Here is a 24,720-nt window from a genome sequence, read left to right as displayed (position 1 = left end):
ATAAGATGTGAAATCAAAAATGGGTTTTAAATTTTTAAGAAGTCTCCATTTCATCTTATAACATATTGTTCCATACAGAAAAATACAAATAACACTTAGAGTTTTACACATGCTGCTTCCATTTCTGCATTCCTGATGATTTTACTCACAGTAGTCTACTTTCTGGGACCTTTGCCACCTGAGTACTGATATTAACTCAGTAGGAAGATTTCAGAGGTGAATTTTTGGATATATTAATTAATATGACTCAAAACTTTCAGCTTCTTCCTCAAATATAACTCACTTTCTTATTCAAAAGTGTAGTCTTTGAAAAGTAGAGTAAAATTAACACAAATCAACACAATCATTCTTTACGTAAGGCTGTATTTTTGTTTTAACACCCTTTAAAATAAAGTAAACACCCTGTTCCTGGTATCTTTATTCTAATTAAAATATTTCCTTTTGTTAAATTTTAGTTATGGGTAAAATAAATGAAAATTATTTGATATTCAGCTGCCTATGAGAATGACTTTTTTCCTGAGATTTACAATTTCATATTTTGCTAAAAAACTGCAAAAAGAAAGGACATAGAAAACAACCAACAGAATCTCAGTCAACTTCAAACAATGACTCCTCGCTACCTCTATAAGATAACCATCCCAGGAGCTCTCAGAATAAAAATCGGGTGGCCTTTCAGGCGGAGAATATGATGGGAGCCTTTAAATTCCACAGATTAAATGATCCTAAGAGCTTAATGTTTCCAGGGCTTACTGAAACTCCTACCATCTGGCTTCTGTAACCAGTGCGCTGTTTCTTGGGGACCAGCAGAGGGCGCTCTGGCATTGTTGACATCAGATAACTCTCTGTTCCCTGCGCTAGCATCTTGTTCCCTGGAAGGAAAGAAGCTATTTCCCAAGGGGGTTGTCCCTAAGCATCTCAATGGGTCAAGCTGTTCCTAAATTATTCCGAGAAGCTCTAATTTCAGACCACTAGATGAAAGTTGTGATTGCTGAAGGACTCCCATGGTCCTCTGTACTAAAGCTCTCTAATTGTCCACCTGGGTTGTTTTGCTGGAAAACTGCTGAGCACAGAATTTCATAGCAGGAAAAATGTTGTAACGGACATTAGGCTGGATGATTTTTTTTTTAAAAGAAATTGAAAATAAATAGTTTTAAAAGTATAGAAACACTATGAATCAGAAACCACGCTGGATTTAATCTTGGTAACCAGATGACTTAATCATGAATTTGTTCCCATGCTTTTGTAATTCTCTAATATGACACATTTCGTTTCTATTTAGGAAAATATATTTTTTAACTGATTAAACTTTCTGAAACCAGCGTTTAGTACGATTGTAAACAAATAGGATTAGGTTGGGAAGTACTAGTGTGTTCTTATTATGTAATATGAATTGCAACAATGCAAACAGGACTGTTTTGAAGCCTTAGACCCTTTTTACTTTGTGAAATACTCAAGGGACTATTGATATAGTCCATTGATACAGCTGGATGAATACTGGAAGGATATAGGAACCTCTGTGACAGCCTGCAATGCTTCAGACCCATTTCCATTTCTGGTGACTGTTTTTCATTGACACAAGAAGAACATCTTAAAGCCATCCTCTTTGTGTTTGAGATAGCTCTTTTCCCAACACCGTTTGCAAATTCCATCCCCCTGTATTGTGTGAAATCAAATACAAAACTGAAATTTGTGCATATGAAAGTGGTAATTGACAGAGTTTTAAAATCAGAAGACAAATAAAATCCACCTTTCAGGACGGAGTGAGGAGGAATTAGACCACCAAGGATATTGTTTCTGACCTCTTTTATTTCCTAAGTCAGTGGATACATTTCCATCATTCGGGTTTAAGAGAATAAATGTTATAAAACCATATCTTTTAGGCAATTGTCCATATATAGCCCATTTCTATGCTTGCATAAAAATTGCTGCCACTGTCTCTCTTGTACAACCTGGTTCAGTTTATCTATGACCGATGTTTGACAGCATTTATGATGTGAATCTATAAAGATACTCAAACATGGAACATTTTCTTTCTTGGGCCTAGGCTGGATGCAAATCAATTTATTGCCTATTTCTCTTTCCATTGCAAATATGATTAAGTATAGAACTTAATATTTTATTGCTTATATACATATTCTCGATGTTTAAGTTAAAATGTTGAAATAGGCTGAGCATTTTAAATATACATTGGATACATTAATTTAGACACATCTGACCCACAAGTCCTAAGGCAAACCTTAATTATATGGAATTTGGTAATGTGTCCTGCCTCTGGAGGTCTGGTCCAGAGTAGCTATGAGGAGGAGAGTTCTGCAGTCTGATTTTCCCCGCAATGCGGGATTCAAGCCGCTGGACCTGCAGTGCCTCCTTGAGAGGTGGTGCTCAGTATCAGCTCCTGAGCACCAGAGAGCCCATCCTTCTGTGGGTCTTGGCCTTGGAACTCACTTAGGAAGACTGCCCTATTCAGATCCCTGCTGAGAGCCTAGACAGTGTTTTCAGGCTGCTTTACTCCTGCCTGCCCTGGTCACCTAATCACTCCAGTGTTATCCTTTTTAATACATCTTGAGGCACACTCTGGGGTCCTTTGAGAGGTACCTTTGGTGACCACATCTTCGAACCTTGTGTCTCTGTTTTCAGGGTTGTGGTTTAAGAAAAACAAAACAAAACAAAATTTTCTTCTATTCCATGTCTTTCTTTCAGGTTTTGTCCACTACTCGGATTCTGGTTTCAACCCAAACCAACTGATTTTTATAATAGAGTAGACAGTTTCAGTAAAATACTGTTTAGCTGTTTACAGTCTTTCCATTTCAAATTTTTATTTGTAAATTACTTAATATCCTGGATGTTTTATAGTAGGGAAGAAGCGATTTTATTGCCTTACTTGCGGGCTTATGGATGGAGGAGGAAGAAGAGAAGGAGGAGGAAGAGGGTCCGGTCAGCACCACGGACAGCGCAAGGCGCGGAGGGCGCGGCCACTTTGGTTCTTCCTTGCCCAGCCTCGCCTTTGTTCCCAGGCCAGGCAGGCCACATCAGAACAAAGACTTGCCTCAAGGCTCCTTCTCAGCCTTGGTTTTCTTAGGCTCCAAGGTTGTGGAGTGGACCTACCTTAACTAAGTCTACCTCATGGTCTTTCAAATAGATTAATTTACAAGTCTCAGAGTTTCTGGCTTGGTCTTTCCCGTTATTCGACAACGTTGACTGATTTGGGTATTGCGACTTTGCCTTGGTCTTTTAAAGCTAGACAAGGCCGCCATGAGACTGGGTAGAGAATGGGAGAAGTCAAGGGCTCTGGGGGACCGGATGTTCCTATTTCCACAGATGACTGAGTCATTTGAGGTTTCTTGTGCAATGTGGTCTGGGCGCTATTTAATGCTATACTCCCTCTCCTATTTTGTTTTCCCAATTCAGCCCAGGATTGAGAACAACCTCATTCTGCTTTGAAAAGGCCAGCGCTTTCCAAATGCAGACTCTCTAGACCATTTGCACCAATGGGAGCTACTGCTCTCCTGACAGCTGTCAATGAAAGCTCTAATATTCCCCTTGGGGATATGCATGCGGGGTTCCCGGACACTCGCTGAAAAACATATGACTCTCGCATTCTAAAGATTCTGAATCAATGCGAGGAGTCCTTATGCCGCACAGGATGGGTTCATTCTAGCTCCCTTCCTGACGCCTGCAATTGTCTCTCCCCCACCCTTTCCGACCCTGAGTCTCTCTGATGTCCTTCAAGTGCAGTCGTAGGCTCCGCTCTTGGCATTCACCGCGTGCCTTAATTGTATGACATTAAATCAAGGTCCGCTGTGAACACGGAGGGCAGAGTCTCTGATCTTGATCCAGAAGCAACTGACTCACTGCAACTATCACACTTTCCTCTCTGCCCTTCAGCCTCCCCTGGAGTTCAGGCTTGGAGTCCCTACCCCCAGGGTCATAACTCAGCGCAGTGCTCCATCTCAGCTCTCCTCCTGCCACATCTGCTAGAGTTGCCGTTAATTAGTCTGCGTGGTGGAAGAGTAGATGGGGAAAGAGCCTGCGTATACTTATGCATACATCTGCATGCCATTTACAGCGCACCTAAAATCCATACATACGTCTATAAATCTGGTTTTCAAATGATGGCACGGATCGAAGTTAATTACCCCTCTGGTACAGATCTAATTTCGTAATCGTGTTATTTTACTGAAGGCAATTAACTGAGTTGGTTTGCCCTGAATCCCTTCCTAAGACATCTGCAAGGAAAGGAAAGTCTTTAAGGACCACGCCATGCGTATTCTGCTGAAGAAACCTTTGTCAGTCATCTCCTGCCATCGAGAAGAAATCTAGCAGATAAAAGCGAACATAAACATGCATGTTTGTATGTCCGACAAACACACGGATATGCCTCTGATACCCCAATTTGGGTTGGGAAATTTGGGGAAAAGATCAGAATCCCAGGGCGGGCTGGGTCATCCTTCTTTGTATGGCGGAAAAATTAACTCAACAGCACCTGCCGAGTCCCGGGAGAGCTGGGGCGCATCTGGTCTGGCTATGGTTTTACTGCAGGGAGAAAAGGCTGCTTGCTCGGGCTTCCTCCGGCTCTGGAGAACAGAGATCTGGTCTGAGTCTGCTCCCGGCGCAGGTTAAGGGCAGCGCAGCAGATATGCACTCTCTGCGGCAAAAGTCGGGAGGAGACCCGAGTCAGGGGCTCGGCGGAGGGAGGGCGAACTGGAAAGAGGAAGAGTGAGGGGAGTTGACCTCTATGGGCGGAGCCCTCTGGACAGCAGGGCCCGAGGCGGTGGGCAGCGGCTCTTTTCACAGCATCTCTTGCGGCTGGGTGGGCCACGGGGAAGGACGGGCTCCAGCTCTCTCGGAGGAAGCCGAAGAGCTCAAAATCAGGTTTTGTGCGGAGACCCCAGAACGCTCCCCTGAAAAAGAGAATCAAAGCGCAGAATTAGAGCAGGTGGTGGAGGGAGGAGGGGAAAGCTGGAGAGGAGGGACCGGAGGCGGGAGGAAGAACTCAAGGGAGCCGAGGTGACCCTGCTGACCGGACCTAGTGAGTTGAGCTGGGGGGCTCTCCTCAATGGGCCGGGCGACAAGGGAGCTGCGAACTCAGCCCCGGCTTCGGAAGCTGAGAGGATGCAGTCAGGACCAAAGAAGTGGTTTCCGGAGATGGAGTCCTGAAAGCGAGTCCTCAGATTATCCTCTGTGCAGTCCCAGCGATTCGCGCATCCCGCGCGCCCTTACCGGTCTAACCCCTCCCTCAGACCACACGCCAGAACCGCATTCTCCAATCTCCACCCCTTCTTGGTTTAAGATCCTGCAAACTGCAAGACTGAAGAGTCCCCACAAGAAAATCGAAACGATCGATGAAATAAAGAATTGCATATACACATAGCCCTAGAAATCCGAAGGAGAAAGAGCTGCTAGCTCTGCTCAAACCTTCAGAGGACCAAAGCGTTTTCAGGCGCTGCTCGACGTGTTCTAGGAGGAAAGAGGAGGCTGATCGGCTTCCACGGTATAAGGTGCTTTAGGGTGGGCGGTGGGGGCAGGGAGGGGGTGGATCGTAGCGGTCCGGTCTTTCCCCCTCGCTTGCTGATCCAGAATTAGGGATTAATGGCTCGCTCCAGCCAAACAAATAAGGCATCTGCCTTCAGCACAAGAGGATTACACGGGCTGCTGACGTCACCAGTCAGACAGATGTTGGCTCCCAAAGTCCTGAACAGCTCGCAGTGTCCTTGAAACCAAAGAGCCGCAGAAGGCACGCAGCCCCCAGGAGCCGCGCCTGGCCAATGCAAAGGGCAACCGCCTTGCCCTTGCCTACACTCTCCTGGGCTCCAACACACTGGCCCCAAGACAACTCCCTAAAATGTAGCTGCTCAGTCTCTCCCTCCCTCCTCCTCCCCATAGCACTCCCCAGACCTCTGTCAAGGTCCAGGCTGGCTCAAGGCAAATCCAAGTCAACACACTTAGTTTCCTTTCACTAAAATGTAGACAGTGAACTACTCTCTCCTTCCTCACCTAGGATCTGGCACCCCAGGGCTTGGGCATGAACAATAAGCACCTCCCTCCGGCTGCACACAGCCATGCTTCAGATGAGGGACCACCTCTTAATTCTATGGCCAAGGCTTATCTGCACCTTCTCAATCCCACGATTGTCCTTTCCCCAGGCCAAGGTCTAAAATTATCCTTAATCTTATGAATGCAGCCCCGATGGAGTGCCTTCCTAAACAATGACTCCCTTCCAAACTCTCTCTGCTTTCAGGGAGCCCTCGGCCACCATTACAAGAACCACAAAATCCCATCATGGAAAGAATCAAGATACCATCAAATGACATTGAGTATTCTCCTCAAATGCTTTGAAGATGTTGCTTTGTTTGTTTGTTTTTAAATACGGGTGTCTAAAATATCTCTATCATCTACTCTAAGAAATGAGGACATTTCAAAGAATTGCACTTTCATTCTTTGCTCAAGTGTGATGACTAAAGATCAATAATTCATTTTCTTGCAATTAATTTAATTTTAAATTTAAATATAAATTGTTTTTTCTAATTTGTGTATTATTTGTCATTTGTATGAACGTCTAGGCCTTTACTGGACACAAAGAAGACCTCTTATAAAATAAGTCAGATGTCGCAGGGTTGAAGGTGGAAATTTAAATGAGCAGTTTTCAGTGCATTATATAATACAAAGCAAAATAATTTTGATGGAGCTCATTTTTGAAAAGGTTAAGGTAATGAAACCCATGGACAAAACAACATGGATATTTGACACAGAGCCAAAGAGAGCCAATCCTGTGCTCTAAACTGGATCAGTATGTAGAAGAAAGTCTGTTACTTTCTTGAGAAAAAATAAATGTTTGTCTAACTATTGTACTGTTAGTGATGTGCTACCGTGCCTATCCAGGAGGAAATGGGGTAGCAGCGTCATATCTCCATTCATACTATTCCTGTCGATCAAAGTGGCATTTAATTTTTCCAACTCTGTGCATTTAGAGCCCCAGTCACTGATAAAAATCTATTCATTTGCTACAATGTTGTCCAGCTAATCCCAGACAAAATAGTAAATTTTCTCCTCTACTCGCTTTGAATCATATAAGGAACCGCGCATAACAAAATTTGTGCATTTAAAATTGTTATTTACGAGTAGCAGAAGATAGAAATGACCTTTAGTTGAGTAGAGAAGTTTTACCTGTGAGAAAGGGCAAAAAAATGGACATATAAATTATCATTTCTTTAAAATTTGGTAGAATGTGTTTACATTGCGACTTAAATTTAAAATCTAATTTTAGTTTAAATTCAAAATTGAATCCAAATTGTTATACAATATAGTAAGAATTGTTTTCCCTCCAACAGATACTACGAAGGTAAACTCCCCTTCCACACTCAAACAATTTTGCTGGATTCTGTTTGCTAAATAATTAGTTCGCTGTCCATGGTTTTGATTCACGTAAAAGAACAAGCTCAGGGTGCTTTGGGGAAATGTAAAGTCGAGGTGTTTCTGCAGTCATTTGACTTCCTAACGGTTGGAGATTGTGTAAAAGGAGGAAAGGGGTATACAGGCCTTACATCCTCCTCTTCAGTCCAGTCATTTAATATTTTTCCCCCTGTATCTGTCACCAAAAAGAGTACCAGAAAAAGTGCATTGTGTGTGTGTGTGGGGGGGGGGGGGTACATTTCATTTTTCCTGAACTGACAAATGATTGCTCTATGTATGGACCCAAAGATCTGTAATAAGTAGGATATAAAATTTGTCAATCTGCCCTCCTCTTTCCCCCTCTCCCTCTTTGGTTAAGAAAAATAACACGGACATTCTTTAGTTTTTTAGAGTCAACTTTGTCTGCTTTTGAATATGGTTTAAACTAGAGCAAGAAATTTTTATAAAAATAATACACAAAGGGGGAGAGAGAGAGAGAGAGAGAGAGAGAGAGAGAGAGAGAGAGAGAGAGAATACTCCTCTGGGACATCTCACTGTCTTTATTTTATGTTCATACAGCGGTGGACAGTGTAGATAGACATCGCACATCTGCGATGAACCAATTAAAAAGAATCCCTCCTGTAAACCCATACTTTCTAAGGTAGTAAGGAAGGCACGGTGATGTAGTGGCTAAGTAGTTTCTCTGTCCCAATAGCAAATAGCATTCTGTCTTACGTTTTCAAACAATCTGAAGACTGACAAGAGTAGAGTAACAATAACTTTGTCCTGGGGTTCCTCCACGGTATGAAAAGAGAAAGGAAAAATAAAACCATACTCACCACCACCACCACCACCACCATCACCCCACCACCCTGCATCCAAATAGTTGGGTTTCTCCCCCCCCCTTCTGCCCTTTTCTCCTTCAAAATTATCGGGACAGGGGTGTTATTTTCATATGTGTGTATAACACGGCGCTTATGATCCAAAACCCCAAGAACTCCTATGCCCCTATAGAGGGCAAAGACCAGCACAAATTGTTCCAATATAAGTATCTGAAAAGCAAGAAAACAGACTCTTGGTTTCAAAGCAAGGTCCAGACCCACCAGGCCAAGGGACCTAGCCTTAGCCTTATCGCTTCTTCGGGTATGGGAGGGTTGCTCCTTGCTTCTACCCCTCAAAGTATTGAAAACTTGAGAAATCCTTATACCGGAAGAAAATGGCCTAAACACAATAGGACTCGCCATTTTCTACTTGCGAAGCACAAAGAGCTTGGCGCAGACCGCCACACAAAGAAAGCGTGGGCCGCAGAATTCTTGCACATTTTCAAGAGGCTAGAAAATGTCTTCCCCGAATGGCAATTTATATTGTCTGGGCACTGTCAGACACACACACACACACACACACACACACACACACACACACACACACACACACACACACACACTCTGGCACCCTCCTTTAGCCATGCATGGTCTATAGAAGATCCTAGCTTTGAGATTTAGATAAAAGACGCACCAAAGGCTCAGGGCTAGCAGCGTGCTGGTCGCAGTCACTCTAAGTCTCCCCAGACAAGGGGTCCTAGCAGTGGGCTGAGGAGGGCTCCATGCTAGGTGTGTTGCAGGGGTGGAAGCGCATCCTCCCCCGGTCTAAGATCCCTCCTGATTCCATTGCTCCTTGAGATAGCCCCGGAGCTCTGAAATCTCCCTGACCCATTTCTTTGGAGCGCCAGGAACCAACCTTGCAGCCAGGATGCTGAGAGGGCAGCAGCTCTTAAAGATGTTCAGTGCGCGGGAAGCCCTGATCTGTGCGCCTCCCCTGCCCCCAGCCCGGGGCTCCAAGTCACTGCTTACAATCCAAACCCTAAGCGAAATGCTGCTGCTCAGGTGCAGAAAAAACAATCCGGGGAGTCCCTGTTAATAAAAACATCCAGACACAGGCAGCAAGGCTGCTCACAAAGGGAACACTCTCAGTTCACAGCGCGACGCAGAGCTCAAAAACCCAGGAAAAGACAGTACTTACAGCAGGTGCGCATTTGGGTAATCCGCGGTCAGCTCGTTTGGTTTGCTAGTCTGTGCTTTAAAAAATGAATGCACATCTCTGTATATTTGATTTTACATGGCTTCCATCGTTGAGAAGGAAAGAAACAAAAATCTTGTAGGCTAGAGCATGGGGGAGGGGATGGAGATTTTCATTGTCTACGCTCTGCACACGCAGCCCAAGAAAAGACGAATATTGCTGTGTGGGGCTCCTTCTACTTTCTGCTTGAAATTCAGAAGCTTTCAACGCAGCAAAGAGGGGGTTTGGTCTCCCTCCCTCTGCGTGTTCCACTCGTCTCCTCTCTCCTCTCCTCTCCTCTCCTCTCCTCTCCTCTCCTCTCCTCTCCTCTCCTCTCTCTTCTTCCCTTCTCTGTCACTCACCCTCCTGCTCTTCTATAGCTAGCTAGTGCTCTCTCTCTCTCTCTCTCTCTCTCTCTCTCTCTCTCTCTCTCTCTCTCTCTCTCTCTCTCTCACTTTTTTTTCAAAAGAGGGCAGGTCGCTTCCTGCATCCCAATGAGTTAAATCAGTCACTTCTTCTCATGCATCAGCAGCCTCTTTAACAATCCGAGGGCTGCAGGCACAAAAGAGCATTTAGCTGCCTCCAATTTGTGTAGAAGGCCTGCCCTTAATTTGTTTTAGGAGTATAATTAAATCATGAATTTCACGAAATATAAAAATACCAAATTCCCAACTTCAGCGAGTGAGCCGCTAATGGTAACCTTTGAAAATAAATCCCTCCTCATCTTGGTGTTCTTAGCCAGGGCCTAGAATGTCCCAGATACTTAGAGGACAAGGGTCGGGACCCAAACCTACATGCCCCTCCCCCATTCATATGTCAAGGTCACACAGATAACATCCCTCATTGCTCTAAATTAGAGCCTTTCTTTTTTTTCTTTTTAAATTTTTTTCTTTTAGTTCCTTTTTAAAATTAACCCTTCACCTTGGAAGGAAATTAAGCTGTTTGGGAAGATCTGAAGTATTAAATAAATAAATACATTCTTAATGTGAAATAGAATCAGAATTTATTGTTATCAAACGCTAGGGTGGTGGTGATGGGGAGACCCAACTGGCCTTGCTGGGGGCAGGGGAGGTGTCCAGCTCTTCCCTGCTCTGCCTCTAGTGAAGTCTGAGGTTGCTGGATTTTGATCAGGTTTCTTCCTGCCACAGAGTGGGCCTTTTGGGACATCGGGGCAATCGCGATCTTGCTTGCTGAGTCTCAGAGGGATCCTCAAATGGTAGACATCGCCCAGTGCTGAGGGGTGAGGGTTTAGCTCCTTAGCTCCGGCTCCTCTGAGCAGGTTGGGGCACAAAGAGCAACTCTGCATTCCTGCAGTTTCTCTTTCCAAAGAACCCAGGCCGAGCCATTGTTCTACCTCAATGAAGGTGGCCGAGGGTGGTAAATCCACGACCCCTCTTCCTCACACACTCTCTCTCTCACCTACTCACTCACCCCACACACGACTAGGGACTATTTAGACTCCTGTCTTCTGGGAAATTGTAGACTCCAATACCGCTAGATCTTCGTTATTTTCAGCAATTTGCTGTCAGCTCCTACCCCGTTTCCTAGTTTTAACAATGCTGGTTAAGAAGCATTGCATGAGAACGTCAGAGAAGTTAGGATAGCAGAGAACCACATCCCATTCCACCCAATGGGAACAAAACAGAACAATCACTCCTTCCTGACTGTGAATTTTCTCTTTGATACCCTAAGTCACCTCAGGCTTTTGAGTTAGGCCGCGTTTCACCTTGAGCATAGGGCAAAGTGAACTGGGCTAAAACTGCCATCTCCGGAAGATGCACAGCCGGCTAGCCACCTGACATGCGCTTGAAATATCCGACAAAACCTTTCTATGGAGTCCTTTGGAAAAGTAAAAAACAAAATATGAGAGAAAAAAAATCTAAACAAAGGATACACTCTTGTGTGTTTGTATAACCTAGTTACAAGTGCTTTGCTTGGGGGCTTGAGTTGTTTAAAACAAAATACCGTTTCTGAGGCTGAGCCTGGACGAAACGCAGGCCTCAAAGTCGATGTTTTTATTGGAGCAAAGGACATTGTTTTGGGGAGGAACCAGGTTCATCCCCCTCCTGCCCCATATCTTTTCACTGATGATGTTCATTCTATCCGTTTTCAGTTTATTGACCTGGGCTGTGAGATTGTTAAAGATCCTCAAGGACCTGCGTAACCTGTGGAGGGGCACTGTGCAGTGCATCCCGCTGCGGGGAAGACGCTGTGCTGAGGTCTGGTTAGCCAGGAGGGTTGGCTTGGTGGGGTGGCGACTTCAGACCACCCAGGGTGGGCACTTTACCCAGCATTCTCTCTCCGTCTCTGGCTCCCGCAATACTAGCTTCGCCTCAACTTTCAGGGTTTGGCGGAGACCTCAAGAGGGTACGCAAGCTATCCTTGCGTTTCCTAGATATGGGCCTCTCCTGAATACTTCGCTGTCTTAAGCTAAGCCCTCCAAGAAAAACTCAAGAATCAAAGGCTAGCGCTGGAACATTCGCTCAATGTTTTCACTTCCTATCCACCCAAGTAAGATGGACGGGCTAACTACAGCCATCGCCTCCGGAAAGCTCAGGGGATAGAAAACAGTCGGATCCAGCAAAATCATTCTTCCAACAGAATCTTTATTTTTTACACACCCTTAACTCTCGATCCGGGTCTCCCACCTAGTTCAGCCCTGCAAGCTGGGCTAGTGATCGCATTCTAGTCCCGGATTAGGGGTTTCTCTGCACGCGAACCTCGTACTGCCCTGCACACCTCATAGCCAGAGCGAGTTTATGAAAACGTAACCCAACTCATTGCCAGAAGTTGTTGCTAATTAGTGGATAATAAACTTCTGTAGCCAGGGCACAAAAGTCTTTTAAAAGTGCAAAGGTGTTCTTTGTCTCGCATCAGAAAAGAGATTAGCATATCAATTGGACTGAAGGGACCGGACAATGAGCCCTCCTCCCACTGTGCTGCCCTAGGTTCGCAGCCGTTCTTCTCCTTTGCTATTTTCTAACCTTCTTCCTCCTCCTCCTCTCTCCTCTCCCAGCCGGGGCGAGGCACCCTTGGGGTGCACTGAGCCGCTGGCAGCGACCCAGTATCAGTGCGCGCACCAGGCCGCGGGGGTCGCGCAACGCCCAGGCTTTAGCTTCCAGCTCAGAGAAAAGGTGTAAGCGCTGGGGTTCTCGAAGTAGGAGCGGCCACAGAGAGGGCGAGCGCATGGGCCCGGCCTGGGAGGGGGGCGCCTCACACAGTCCCCTCTGACACCCGTCTCGGGAGTCATGGCCTGGCCTCTGCCCTGCGTGCTAGGCCTACCCAGGGCGGCCGAGCTCCCAGACGACGGGGGTCCCCAGTGTGGGCCTCAGATCGCTGCTAGCACCCCGATTCCCTGCGGCCTCCGTGTCCGGCCTGCCCAGCTGACCCGCCTCGCTTGCACGTGCGGGAAGGCGGGGAGCGTTTGGAAGAAGCCGAGGACACGGTGCTGCAGGCTGCCACGTCCTCGCGGACCCCGGGTCCCCTCGGCTAGTCCCGGGTCGAGGTGGCTGCCTACTGCCCGGCCGGGGGCAGCGGACGCCAGGCGTCTGGAGAGGCTGAGGCCGCAGCAGGCATGGCCCAGTCTCCACCGTAACCTCGCCTGGCCCCGCTGCCCCCAGCTGGGTCTCCTGTCCCAACGGCTTGCTTGGGCGGGGTGCGAGAGAGCTCAGCACAAGGAAATCTCAGGCGGAGCCGCCCTGGCCTCCGGGCGTCAGCTCTCTGTCGCCGTCCCCTCCTCCCCCGCCACTCCATTGCCTCCAGGCTGCGGCCGCCCCGGAGCGAACCCCGCCGGGGGTGGAGGGGCCTGAGGGACTAGGGGAGCGGTGGAGCTGGCCCCAGAGCTGGAGACCGAGCTGGAAAGGCCGGCCGAGGAAAACGGGTGGAAACTCGGCAGTGCCTTCGGCTGCCGAGTGGGACCCGCCACTGCACCGTCCGCGATGAGGGGCCGGCGCCTGGCCTCGGCCTCGGCCGCCGAGCCCCCGCCCGGCAACCGTGCCAAGAAAACGCTTTCTTCTCCCTTCCCCTCCCCCTTCTCCCCAGAGGCAGCTTCCGTTCTCTAAATGCATTAAGAACAAGAAGGGGGAAAAAAAAGGAATTCTCTGGGGCTCTTCTTTTCCACCGGTCTAGTCTCCGCTAGACGCTGGTGTTCCGCAAACAAGCGCCAAACTCAACCCAAGTTATCCCTGAAAACCCATCCACTTAAACTGCGGTGATAGAAAATGTCGAGAGAAAAAGTGAAGGTCGTTGTTTCCCTAAATGCAAAACATCAGAGAGGATTTGAAAGGAGCTTTGCGTTCCTTGCGAAATCTCCATTGTTACTTCGCAAACAATGGGAGCCTGGGCGACTGCAGGGCTGTGAGAATGAATAGGCGATCCGCGGGATGTGTGCGGGTCAGTGCTTGCGGTCTTGGGCCTAAAGCCCCTTTCTCAGCTTGCCACAATAAACCAGCGCAAGGTTCAGTCTTTACTGGGTCACCGGCCATCCCCTATTATTCAACACTTCACAACAAAAAACACTTATTAATCAGCGCTGACCAGAGGCCCCTTTGAAACAAGAGAGGAGAGAGAGAGGGAGAGTGGGAGAGGTGAAAAGAAGATTGAGAAGCCCGGGACAGAGCTTTCTAAAGCCAGAGCAACCATAGGGTCCTTTCCTCCGGTGGCCAAAGTTTATTTGACACAACAAAGTTTTTAACCAGGCCACAGAGACTTGCATTTCTCATTTGCCTTGTTCCCCGTCTCTTCTTCTGAAGACTTTGTTGCAAGGAAGGATGGCTTTAGGTCAAATTGCTAAGGCCTGATCTTAAAGATCTAATTGCTATTGGAAGAGAAGGCTGTTCCCCAGCTGGGCCTCCACTCTGGAGATGGTGCAAGGAAGACTGTCCACTCTGCTGTGGGCACCCTGCTGATGGATGAGGTGTCAGGCCAGTCGTCCTGTGAGCACTGGTTTCCAAATGGTATGAGCAATCGCCGAATGCGCTGCTTATGGCTGATACTGAATGCAGTCTGTAGATTTTTCTACTTCATGATGTTTCGTGATCGAGATAGAAGAAGACAGAACTCGCTTGTTAGAGTAGAGAGAACTATTATGCCTGTGCTTGAAGTGAGAGAAAGTGATGAATAGTTTCAGGGATAGAAACGGTTCAAAATGTTCCATACCACCAGAGCCAGCGGGTTCTTTGCTCAGAGTTGGTAATTTTTTTTTTTTTTAAACAGAGCTTATTTGATGCTTGTAATCTGGTTGCGTGTCTTTCACTTATTCTGGTACGTGGTAATTACAAACACATGCTCAGATATTTATGGACAGTCATATACATCAAAGCAAAGTGGTGCATACGTCAGCTTTATGGGTAAATTTAATCGATCCAGAACTTACGCAGACATTTTTTTGATGGTAAAAATTTACCACTTTTTGACTGGGAATGGAAGCTAGCCTGCTTGCTTGCTTGCCTTCCTTCCTTCCTTCCTTCCTTCCTTCCTTCCTTCCTTCCTTCCTTTCTTCCTTTCTTTCTGTCTTTCTCTCTTTCTGTTGTTTTTGCTTTTGTTTTTCCTGTCTGTTTCCTGTTGCTCAGTTACTCAGGTTGTAATTTAGTCAGGTGAGCCAAGCTCTTTTGTATTGGCTGATGTTTACAAGGGAACAGAGGCAGTAGATATTGAATCTTGGTTGTTAAAAGACATAAAACAATTATTTACTAAAGAAATAGCGGTGAATGTGAAATTCTTTTAAGCTTAAATTTGCGTTTATGTGCACTTTTGGATTATTGAGTTACGTAAGTAACCATCTCACTTGTTATGATTCAGAAAAGGTTTGAAATCCAGAAAATACATGGATGAGGGATTGTAAATTGACCAGATTAAGCTGTAGTACTGGATGGCTTGGTAATGAAAGCAAGCACGCAGAATTACGTGGTAGTAAAGCAAATTGGTATTTGCCAGAGTTTATATATAGAAATGTAAAAACAGGTTGCATGGTGTGGTCTCAAGAAGTGTGTTTTACTTAGACGTCTACTATTTGAGATTGCCTCTCTCATGTAGGAAATATTGTGTTACTCACATTTTGCAGAGCTCAACAGTTCTTGCAAAGGAGTAATCAACTGTTATCTGAATTATTTAAGGGCTGGGATTAAATAAAGGCCTGAGAGCCTGGGAGTTGGATGCCGGCAAGCTCTCACATGTAGGTAGGAGAAAGTTTAGTGGTCTTTCCTCTCTGTATATGCTTTGAAAATAATTTTGGCCAAGTGTGGTGAATGACTTCTAAAATTTATGTGTAGATAGGAGCAATGAATAATTCTTTTAGTAGTTGTTTCTCAAATGAGCAAATAGGATATTCTGAAGAGCAGTGGGCCACTGTTTAATACAGAGCAGTGTGTCACCTAAAATACATCAAAAGACTGTTCTTCACAAACACACACACATACACACACTTGGTATAGAAAGCTACACTGGTTCAAAAAATATTTTAGGTGTAAAATACAATAATCCTAAACATTAGTATGTAGGATATGACAATTTTATGTCATATTTTTAACTTTTGGTAATTGGTTTGACTTCCTAAGTCTCTCAGAGTAATTTATGTTCCATTTGTATAGCTATTTCTATTTGTAGACTGGAGATACATACTAAATGCAGCTGATCTTTCACACATTATCTCGTGAGTTCCATTGAATAAGCAAATAGAGAAAGCTTTAATCTGAGCATATAATACATTGAATGTGTATGTATATCATCACATAGCATATCATTTTAACACATACTTACAGGTTTTTAATACCTTTTCTTCATTCCTTCATTCTTTCTCCTTCATCTCTTTTTTTTAAAACCAAGAAATTAAGTAAATGGCATTGTAATGACAGTCTCTTAAATATACCACTGAATTTGTATGGAAATTAGACTAGCTTCTACATTTGTCAAAGGAGAAAGAAATAATACATAAATACATTCCAAAAATGTTTAAAACAGAAAAATGTTATTTGTTGTTATTCACCATAAAAGCGATATTTATTAAATTTGATACATCTTTATGATATCATTATTGTTATTTCCAGGTACATTAATTCTAGTACATACACATGGTTAAGTCTTTAAAATAAGAAAATATATCTGATGGAACTCTAAGAGTGATGTGACAGGTATCGAGCACACTGAAAATTACTTCTTAGATATCTAAGTCATCTACTTACCACGAACTATATATTTGGCTTTTTAAAAGCCACCTGGATTCTTTTCTTCTTTTAAAAATGATATTTAAATAAATCTCAACTACAAAAGGGAACAACTATCTTGATAGAATTTGAATATGTTTTTATCAGTAAAGAATGGCTAGATGGCAGAGGGGATGGCCCAAAACAAACAAACAAACAAACAAACAAATAAACACTCAGTCTGTCAAATTTATTTGGGATCATATTTCATTTTTTCTTTGATTTTCATTCCCAGCAGTTACATATAATCCAATTCTTTTCTTTTTTTTCATCTTAAACCTACTTTGTCACATTCAGTTTAAATCTCTATCATCATAATCTGACAAACTTGTACCAATAGGTTATCAGTAAGTAAAGTGCAAACTCCAGCCAAATGTTGCCTTTGTTCTTCTTATTCTTTTATCTAAAAACAAATCAATTTTGTTTTTCATGATAGAGAGGAGGTAGAAAGGAGCTAACAGAAAATTTAGTTGCCCCCTATGATTTGCCTCATTGCTAAAGAATTCTGGTTATCTACACTCATCTAAGGCTTCTGTGGAGATACTCAGCCTGCTATTCATTTATTCATGAGCTTCCAGCTCACTAGAGGTTCAAAGTTATATTTAGGGGACTAGAATCCCACATGACATGTATTTATTTGATTTTTTTACTCTAAATATGTCATGAGTATACCAACAGTTATTTTAAAGAGAAATTTTCATTAGGTTTACATGTTGTTCACTTAAACATCTGTGATGTGCTTCTGTGTATGCTAGGATATCATCCTTTTCTGAATAAAAGAAAATCAGTTTCTGACTGAACCTTCTCTCTAAAACTGTTCCCTCCTTCTTAGCACAGTATCTTCCTCAGCTAATTGCATTTTGCTCAATATGCTGTGAAAGACATTTTGACTTTGACATCTCACCCAGAAAACTATATGCTTATTTAACCATATAGGACAAAGTAAAATATTCTAGAGAATGTCACCAAGTGATCTAAAGACATACTTGTATATGTATAAGCTATTTTAAATTCCAGTGGTTTACTGCTGTTATATATTTAAAGGTAAGAATTTACTATTTCTTTTAATTATAGTAGCTTTTTAAAAAGATAAAAGCCAAGCTTTAGAACTTTCTCCAGAACAAAAAGTATACAATGTAACACTTCCCCTTTCTGCATTTATTTCTTTGACCTTCTCTTCAATTTTTCCCTTTCTTCCTCCTACTCTTCTTCCTCTTCTTGTCTTGACAGTGTTTCAGTCCCAAGAGGTAGATTCATCAATCAGTGAACATCTATAAGGTTCAAACTGTTTGATCTTTAGGTTAAAGAATACATTTGGAGTCACCCCCAAGAAACTAAGCTATGCTGGTGGGATTTATTTTGTCCTTGGATTTTTGTGGAATAGAATGTAGATTAATGTTCTTGGACCCTTATAATGCCCAATGTGTTTGATTTCTTTGGGGAGGAATATTAATAGCACAAAGAGGTGAAGGGGGATATTGGGTAGTAGCATCTATGAATCAAATCGGGCTTTGGTGGCACTGTTAATAGTATCGAACTAATCTCTTTGTGCCAGTAAAGAATCCTATTTTTAAGATTTCCTTTCTCTGTCATTTTGCTTTCTGTTCAAAGTGCCAAGAGATCCCTTGGAAATCAAGTTCTGGTAAGAATCCTTTGTTCTCTACCTGATGACAAAGGCACCAAGAGGAAGCAGGACAACTCCGGTCTCACATCATGACTGGCATTTCAGAGTTCATGCAAGTCTGCTGCAGTCTAAGGTTATGTTTTATGGATTTGCACAATGTTTTATTTCCCAGTAGTTACATGTACATTGCAGATGCCTGAAGACCACATTTAAAATTAAAACCCTCAAAACAGGGAACATTTACTTTAACACATCTTGTCAGAAAAAAAAAAAAAACCCTCAGAGAGGGGAAAAAGTCTTAGTTATGGGAAAAGAAAAAGAATCTTAGCTATGAAGATACACAACTGCACATCACTGCTTTAGTCCTGCCCTGGTTTTCGGAAGGTGACCGTCAACATACGGAGTCTTTCTTGGAGGTTCGGCTTCCTGTGAAAGACAGCTTTTAGAAAATCAGTCTGCTGAGGCTCCACTCTATCTCAACAGCTTTCCTTTCCAAGGTGGTTCACTGATCCTCTGAGACCGAATGATAAATAGCTTTGTTTGTACACACACATCACCAGAGATCTGGGATGACTAATTCCAAGGTCACCTTGAAGGATTTGAGATTGGGGATGTGGGCATGACTAGAAATGCTCTAAGGCAATGGCACCAGATCTCCTTTGATCGGGGAAGCTAAGTAGGCTTGAACCTTGGTTAGTCCTTGGATGGATGAAAGACTGCAAACTTTGACACGACAGGTTCCCCAGGTTTCTATGGCAGCTGTTGCCCCAGGAGCAGATTCACAATTTCTCCAAAGTCCTCAAAAAAGATAATTTCATGGTTTAGTGCAGACATACCTGTGTTTGCTTGCATCAATCCTGATGACTCTTCAACTGTAAAGAGAAAGTGCTCCAAGATTTAGGTTCCCTTTCTGTTCTTCTGAGTTCTTCTTTTCTCCAGCTCCCTCTTCTTTCTCTTGCTGGTCTTCCTCCTTTCTTCTTGTTTTGACAACGTATCTGGCCCACTGGTGGATGTGAACTTTTTTATGGTTGTCTTGCATTGTTGGTAATACTTTGGAACTGGTTGAGTAAGGCCCTTAAAAGAAGTGTCACTACTCAATTTTTTTTTTTCTGAATGTTTTACCCTTCAAAGAAACAACATCTTCCATGAACACCCTTGCTGAGTGTCTCACTTTGTAACATCTAGAGGCCAGATTGGGGGCATGCAAAAGGTCAAATTGTAAATGCAATTTTCGTTTAGGATAGGCCGAGGACAGACCAAAGTTTACTGAGTTGGTTGTATTTCTGAGACTTCACAGGCATAATCTAAAAGCTTCCTCTCTCCTGGATTTAGAAGTTCTGAATCTAGAAAGATAAGGGATAGGGCTGTTCTTCCTGGGTAATTCCAGTTTGGTCATATCCTCATCCCAAGTGTGTGTGTGTGTGTGTGTGTGTGTGTGTGTGTGTGTGTGTGTGTGTGTGTAAAGAAAGGTAGGAGCTGATGATAGCAAGAATAGTTGTTAAAATAAGAGAATGACTTGAAAATTGGAACATAGACATGCTTCTAGAAACAACTTTCAATGACTTAAAAATATATCAAAATAAGTCAAACAACCTATGACAAATCGTCATGCAGTTTTCTGTGCTTCGGTTCTGAACATGTAATACACCTAGCTATACAGGTGGATCTAGGGATTACGTGAACTGAAAAAATACAGACTGCCGGGGAGATAGCATAGCTGCTGATGGCAAGAAAAAATTTCAGATGTGTCCTTTAAACTTCATGTCAATCTCAGAAAAAATGGAGGAGAAGATCTGCTATTCCGTCGAGTGTCACAAGTCAAAGCTTTACCAGGCTCTTCTACAGACATGTTGTTTCATATATTCTCATGAGGACATGGCAAGGAACTAGTAGTTCTTTCTTTCTTTTTTTTTTTCATTTTTTGAGAAGAGAAAATGAATACCGGGGTTGGGGTCAGGGCTTTTTACCTACACTGGCCAAGGTCACACAGCTAACAATTTTGGAAATCCAGATAAGAATTTAAATGAGTTTGTCTCCAGAATGTGTGTGCCCTTTCATCAACCAGAAACATCTCACATAATTTATTTTCCTCATAATCACTCGTGAAAAAGTAAGTATTTAGTTACCACGTCTGTTCCCAGACTCTCTTTCCTCCATTCTCTCCTCATGGCCTATGGTTACATCATACCTGTTCTTTGAGCAGGCACCCAGTATTTTCAGACATTCCTCCCCCAAACCTCTTCTGACTCTCTGGCTCCAACTTCAGGTTACTTGTGGGGCTTTCTCTAGGACACAGGCTTGAGTTGCTTTTACTTTGCATGGCTATGTGAAGTGATGGGCTCCAGGCCAAAACTTTTTATAGCATGCCCATGAGTCAGAATGTTCTGTTGCTTTAAACTGTGAAACAAAGAAATTGAGAAAGGGCAGCAGCAATTTTGCTTTTAGAAATTTAATTTTGGAATATGATGACTCTTTTTCTTCTTTTTCTAGTTCTTTAATATTTATATTAAGAACTTTCTTTTACTATCCTATTTTACTCCCCAACTCACAATCTAGCCAAGTAAATCCTGAATTTGAGCATTTGAGGGCTTTAGCTAGTTCTTTCATTATTTAGTCAGCAGAGTTAATACTTTCAAGTCTTTCGTTCACTATATTGCATTTAGTGTACATTTGATGCCTAGTACTTAATTCTCAAAGAGAGTAAAAGTAAGAGCGTCTTGGTGTTATGCATTTTTTGTTGCAGTTTTTTCCAAGTATGAGTATATATGAGTCTATACCAATTGAATATAATTCTTTCTTTCCATCTCCTTGCCTTGAAAGGAGTGGCCACTTACCAAAAAAAATGAACATTTACCAATATTGATAGATGACCTACATAATACTAGGTAACGTCAAATAAAAAGTCAAATTATAAATAATAGAATAAAACATTTAAATTCAAACTTGTGTTTGCTATTTAGCTTTGAATATTGAAAGAATATTTCTTTGTTATTACTTACAGTTACTCATTGGAACATTAATTTCTTTGAAGACTCCTATATTAAAATTTATAAATGTTGCCGGGCGGTGGTGGCGCACGGCTTTAATCCCAGCACTCAGGAGGCAGAGCCAGGCGGATCTCTGTGAGTTCGAGGCCAGCCTGGGCTACCAAGTGAGTCCCAGGAAAGGCGCAAAACTACACAGAGAAACCCTGTCTCGAAAAACCAAAAAAAAAAAAAAAAATTATAAATGTCTGTTACAGATTGTTACAGACCTTGATGCAGATAATCTAAGAACTGCTTTTCTTGAATTAGAATTTTCAGAGGTAAAATGGGGTTAAAACCACAGATAAGTAAGTTAATAGTATAATATTTGGGTGATTACAATTTTGTAACTAAGATGGAAATACGGAAGATAGAGTTTTAAATTTTAAGACTGTACTCCAGGAACAAGAATTGAGCCTCTGAAATTACATGCAGTGTTTATTTTTATGTCTAAAGCCAACTTCAGATGTGACACTTTGGGGTTGAAGTTACTTTTTGCAGCTGTGCTGCAGATCAAGGATTAAAGGTTTGAATGGAGAAAAGGAAAAAAAAAAAACAGCAATAATCATTTGAACTCCTGAAGCAGAGTACTATACCCTCAATGACCAAACTGCTACATCAAGAATCAGGTTTATTTGAAGTCAAATCCCAGGCAAATGTTTGACTTTGTCTTGATTTCTTCATTTCTATATGGAAATATTACTTCTTACTTGCAATGAATACTCATTCATCAGTAGGCTTGACAACGCTAATAATTTCCATTTCTGTAAAAATAAACCTATTTTCAAGTCCACAAAATCAGACATGATCAAAATATGGCTCATTGTCGATATGTATTGGATTTCAACATTTGGATTGTTTAAACATGCACTGAGCAGGTGTAAAGCATACATGAGTTTCTTGAACAGGCGACTACTGGTTCTAAATGCACCAGGTGACGATACTTTTGGTAGAGAACATTGAATTCTACTGGTTTTACCTCTAGATTTATATGTGTCTAAGTATATGAGTGTATCTCCATGTGTTCATGTTTGCCTTTTGACTTTTTTTGCATCTTCGGCAGCCATACATTTAGGCACCCATACCTTCAAATTAGAATGAATTTAACTTTGTGTTACTCTCCAGTCTCTAGAATGAATTCTTTGTCTGGAAGTATAGCAACTCCTGCCAGTGACTCGGCAGGATGGCTTGAATTGAAAATGATATCTTTGACCTGTTAGTGTAGTTTTAAGTAATTGCTGCTTCAGTTTGAAGGAATTCGCGGAATAGTATCATTTGTGCAGGAAGTTGTTTGTTCATGTGGTCATTTTCCAAGGTGTTTCAGTCTCATGTGTATGTGCTGTCCCAGAAAAGGAACTAGGTGGGGAGTCAGGAACTTCCATGTCTAGGCCTAGCTCCATCTCCACCAAAGTGAATTAGGTCCTAATCAATGCTGGTTTCCTCAACTACAATAATAATAATAATAATAATAATAATAATAATAATAATAATAATAATAATTTTTTAAAAAGCCTGGATGAACACCATGTGTCCCTAGTGGAGGTCCAAATGTCTGGATTTCTAGGTTGAAGTCTTCCTTAACTCTATCTCATCTTCCAAAAGAGTCCATCTGTGGGCCCACAATCAACTGTGTACAATTACCATAGCAGGCAGTATTGCCTACAGAGAGCTTTGCACATATTCAATAAATACATGTTGTTTGAAATTCTTGATGATTAATTAACCATCTAGAGAAAGCCTGTGATCAATGTTGATGACTAAGCCTTAATGGCAAAATAGTTAAAATTTATTGAGTGCCTCTAATGTGCCAGGCACTCTATTTGCAGTTTGCATATGATATCTTATTTAAGAAAGCATCCAGGAAACATACCTAAATCCTCCTGGAAAGTTTTGACATGCTGGTATCATAAGCCGTTCTTCTTAGGAAAATCCTTTCTGCTAGGTTTGTATGGAGCCTCCCTCAAGACACAATTTGAAGAAATTCAATAAATGCAAATGGATTTGTATTGGGAAAAAAGCAGGGCTAAATATCCAGAAAGAACTCTAAAGCACCAAATGTACAAATTATAGCTTGAAGAACTACAGTTAAGATGCTCAATTGAGAATCTTCTTCATCATACGTGGAGTCGTCTATTTATCTGCATATTTGAACAGACACAAAGTAGTTTTTTTAATCCTTTTAAAAATTCTTCCAAGAAACCATCTTTTCCTCACTGTCCTTTTATAACTATCTCATTAGGATGTTCATCATATCTCATGTGAAATGTTCTAATAGCCTCCTCGGTGATCTCTTTCCATCCTTCCTATCCAGCTTTCTTACTGACAGAGTAAGTTTACTAACACTCAAGCCAATTGTGTCAACAACGCCCAAACAGCACTTCTTAACATCCTTCTTCTCTAGAGCCTTCCTATTCAGAAGGGGCTAGTCCACTATCCAGTTTACATGCACTGTGATCATATGTCTCCTTTAGCAAGTGTATTTCATGTATTTAGCTCATATTTGTTTATGTGTTTCCATAATATATTTAAGTCATCAGTGATTGGTACTTTGCTAATAATTGTTGAAGGAATAAAGATCTCAGGAAGCCTAGGCTATTGCCTAGGGTGTGTAGAGAAAATGAAAGACTCCTTTTTCTTTTTGAGACTGACATCTTTGCCCATAACAAAATAATAGATACAATTTCATTGTTACCATTTTAATTTCTCCTGTCTCAAGAATATCTGTTTTTGAGAAAGGACAAGGTCTATGCTGTAAAATCCAATTTCTAGTTCTTCTAGAATTTCAGCAGCTCAGAACTTTGTGCTTTTGTTGATTTATGAAGCAAGGCTCTCCTCTTTCAGGTTTCCATTTTGAAGTAGGCTTGGGTATTCATTCAGCATCTCAGATTAGAGAGTCAGAAAAGTCTGGCCTCCAATGATTCCATCAACTATTCATTTTGTGAGCATGAGTAAATTTCATAGGCAGTCTGATATTAATTTCCTTTTCTGTACAGTGATAGTAATGTCTATATTTTAAAGCTATGTGAGAGCGTGTGACCTGATGAGTAGAGCATTCAGAGCAGTGCCTGGTATAAAGTACCCTACAACAGTAGCATCATCAACTTCCTCACATCAGCATTTAATGCTCTAGCACAGTGGAATACACCACAGTTCATTAAAATAGCTGTCTTTCATCCTTAGAGCAAAAATCATAACGGCTTGTTTTGTTGCTTTTTAGCCATGTGACATTAGAAAGAGGCCAAAGGTATCCATTTCAGCTTATTCTTCACAGGTCTTCACAGGTTTGTTTGCTTATCTTGAAAAAATTGGATGTTATCCTTTATTCCTCTCATTCTTTTAAAAAATATTTATTTATTTTATGTATATGAGTGACCTGTCTTCATGCACACTAGAAGAAGGAATCAGATCTCATTACAGATGGCTATGAACC

General features: G+C 42.4%; 1 long non-coding RNA gene across 1 annotated transcript; it reads right to left on the bottom strand.

Moving 5' to 3' along the window:
* Positions 1–1,786: 1,786 nt before the first annotated feature.
* Positions 1,787–9,790, bottom strand: LOC128096921 (uncharacterized). The gene is made up of 2 exons (XR_008213767.1): positions 9,409–9,790; positions 1,787–4,901 (listed from the first exon to the last, which is right to left on the bottom strand). It is a non-coding gene; the product is annotated as an uncharacterized LOC128096921 (long non-coding RNA).
* Between the last annotated feature and the right edge of the window lie 14,930 nt (positions 9,791–24,720).

Source organism: Peromyscus californicus, unplaced genomic scaffold (assembly GCF_007827085.1).
Source record: "Peromyscus californicus insignis strain IS unplaced genomic scaffold, ASM782708v3 Scaffold_5__1_contigs__length_169319896, whole genome shotgun sequence".
In the NCBI taxonomy this organism is placed as follows: Eukaryota; Metazoa; Chordata; class Mammalia; order Rodentia; family Cricetidae; genus Peromyscus; species Peromyscus californicus.
This window is presented reverse-complemented; position numbering and strand designations above follow the sequence as displayed.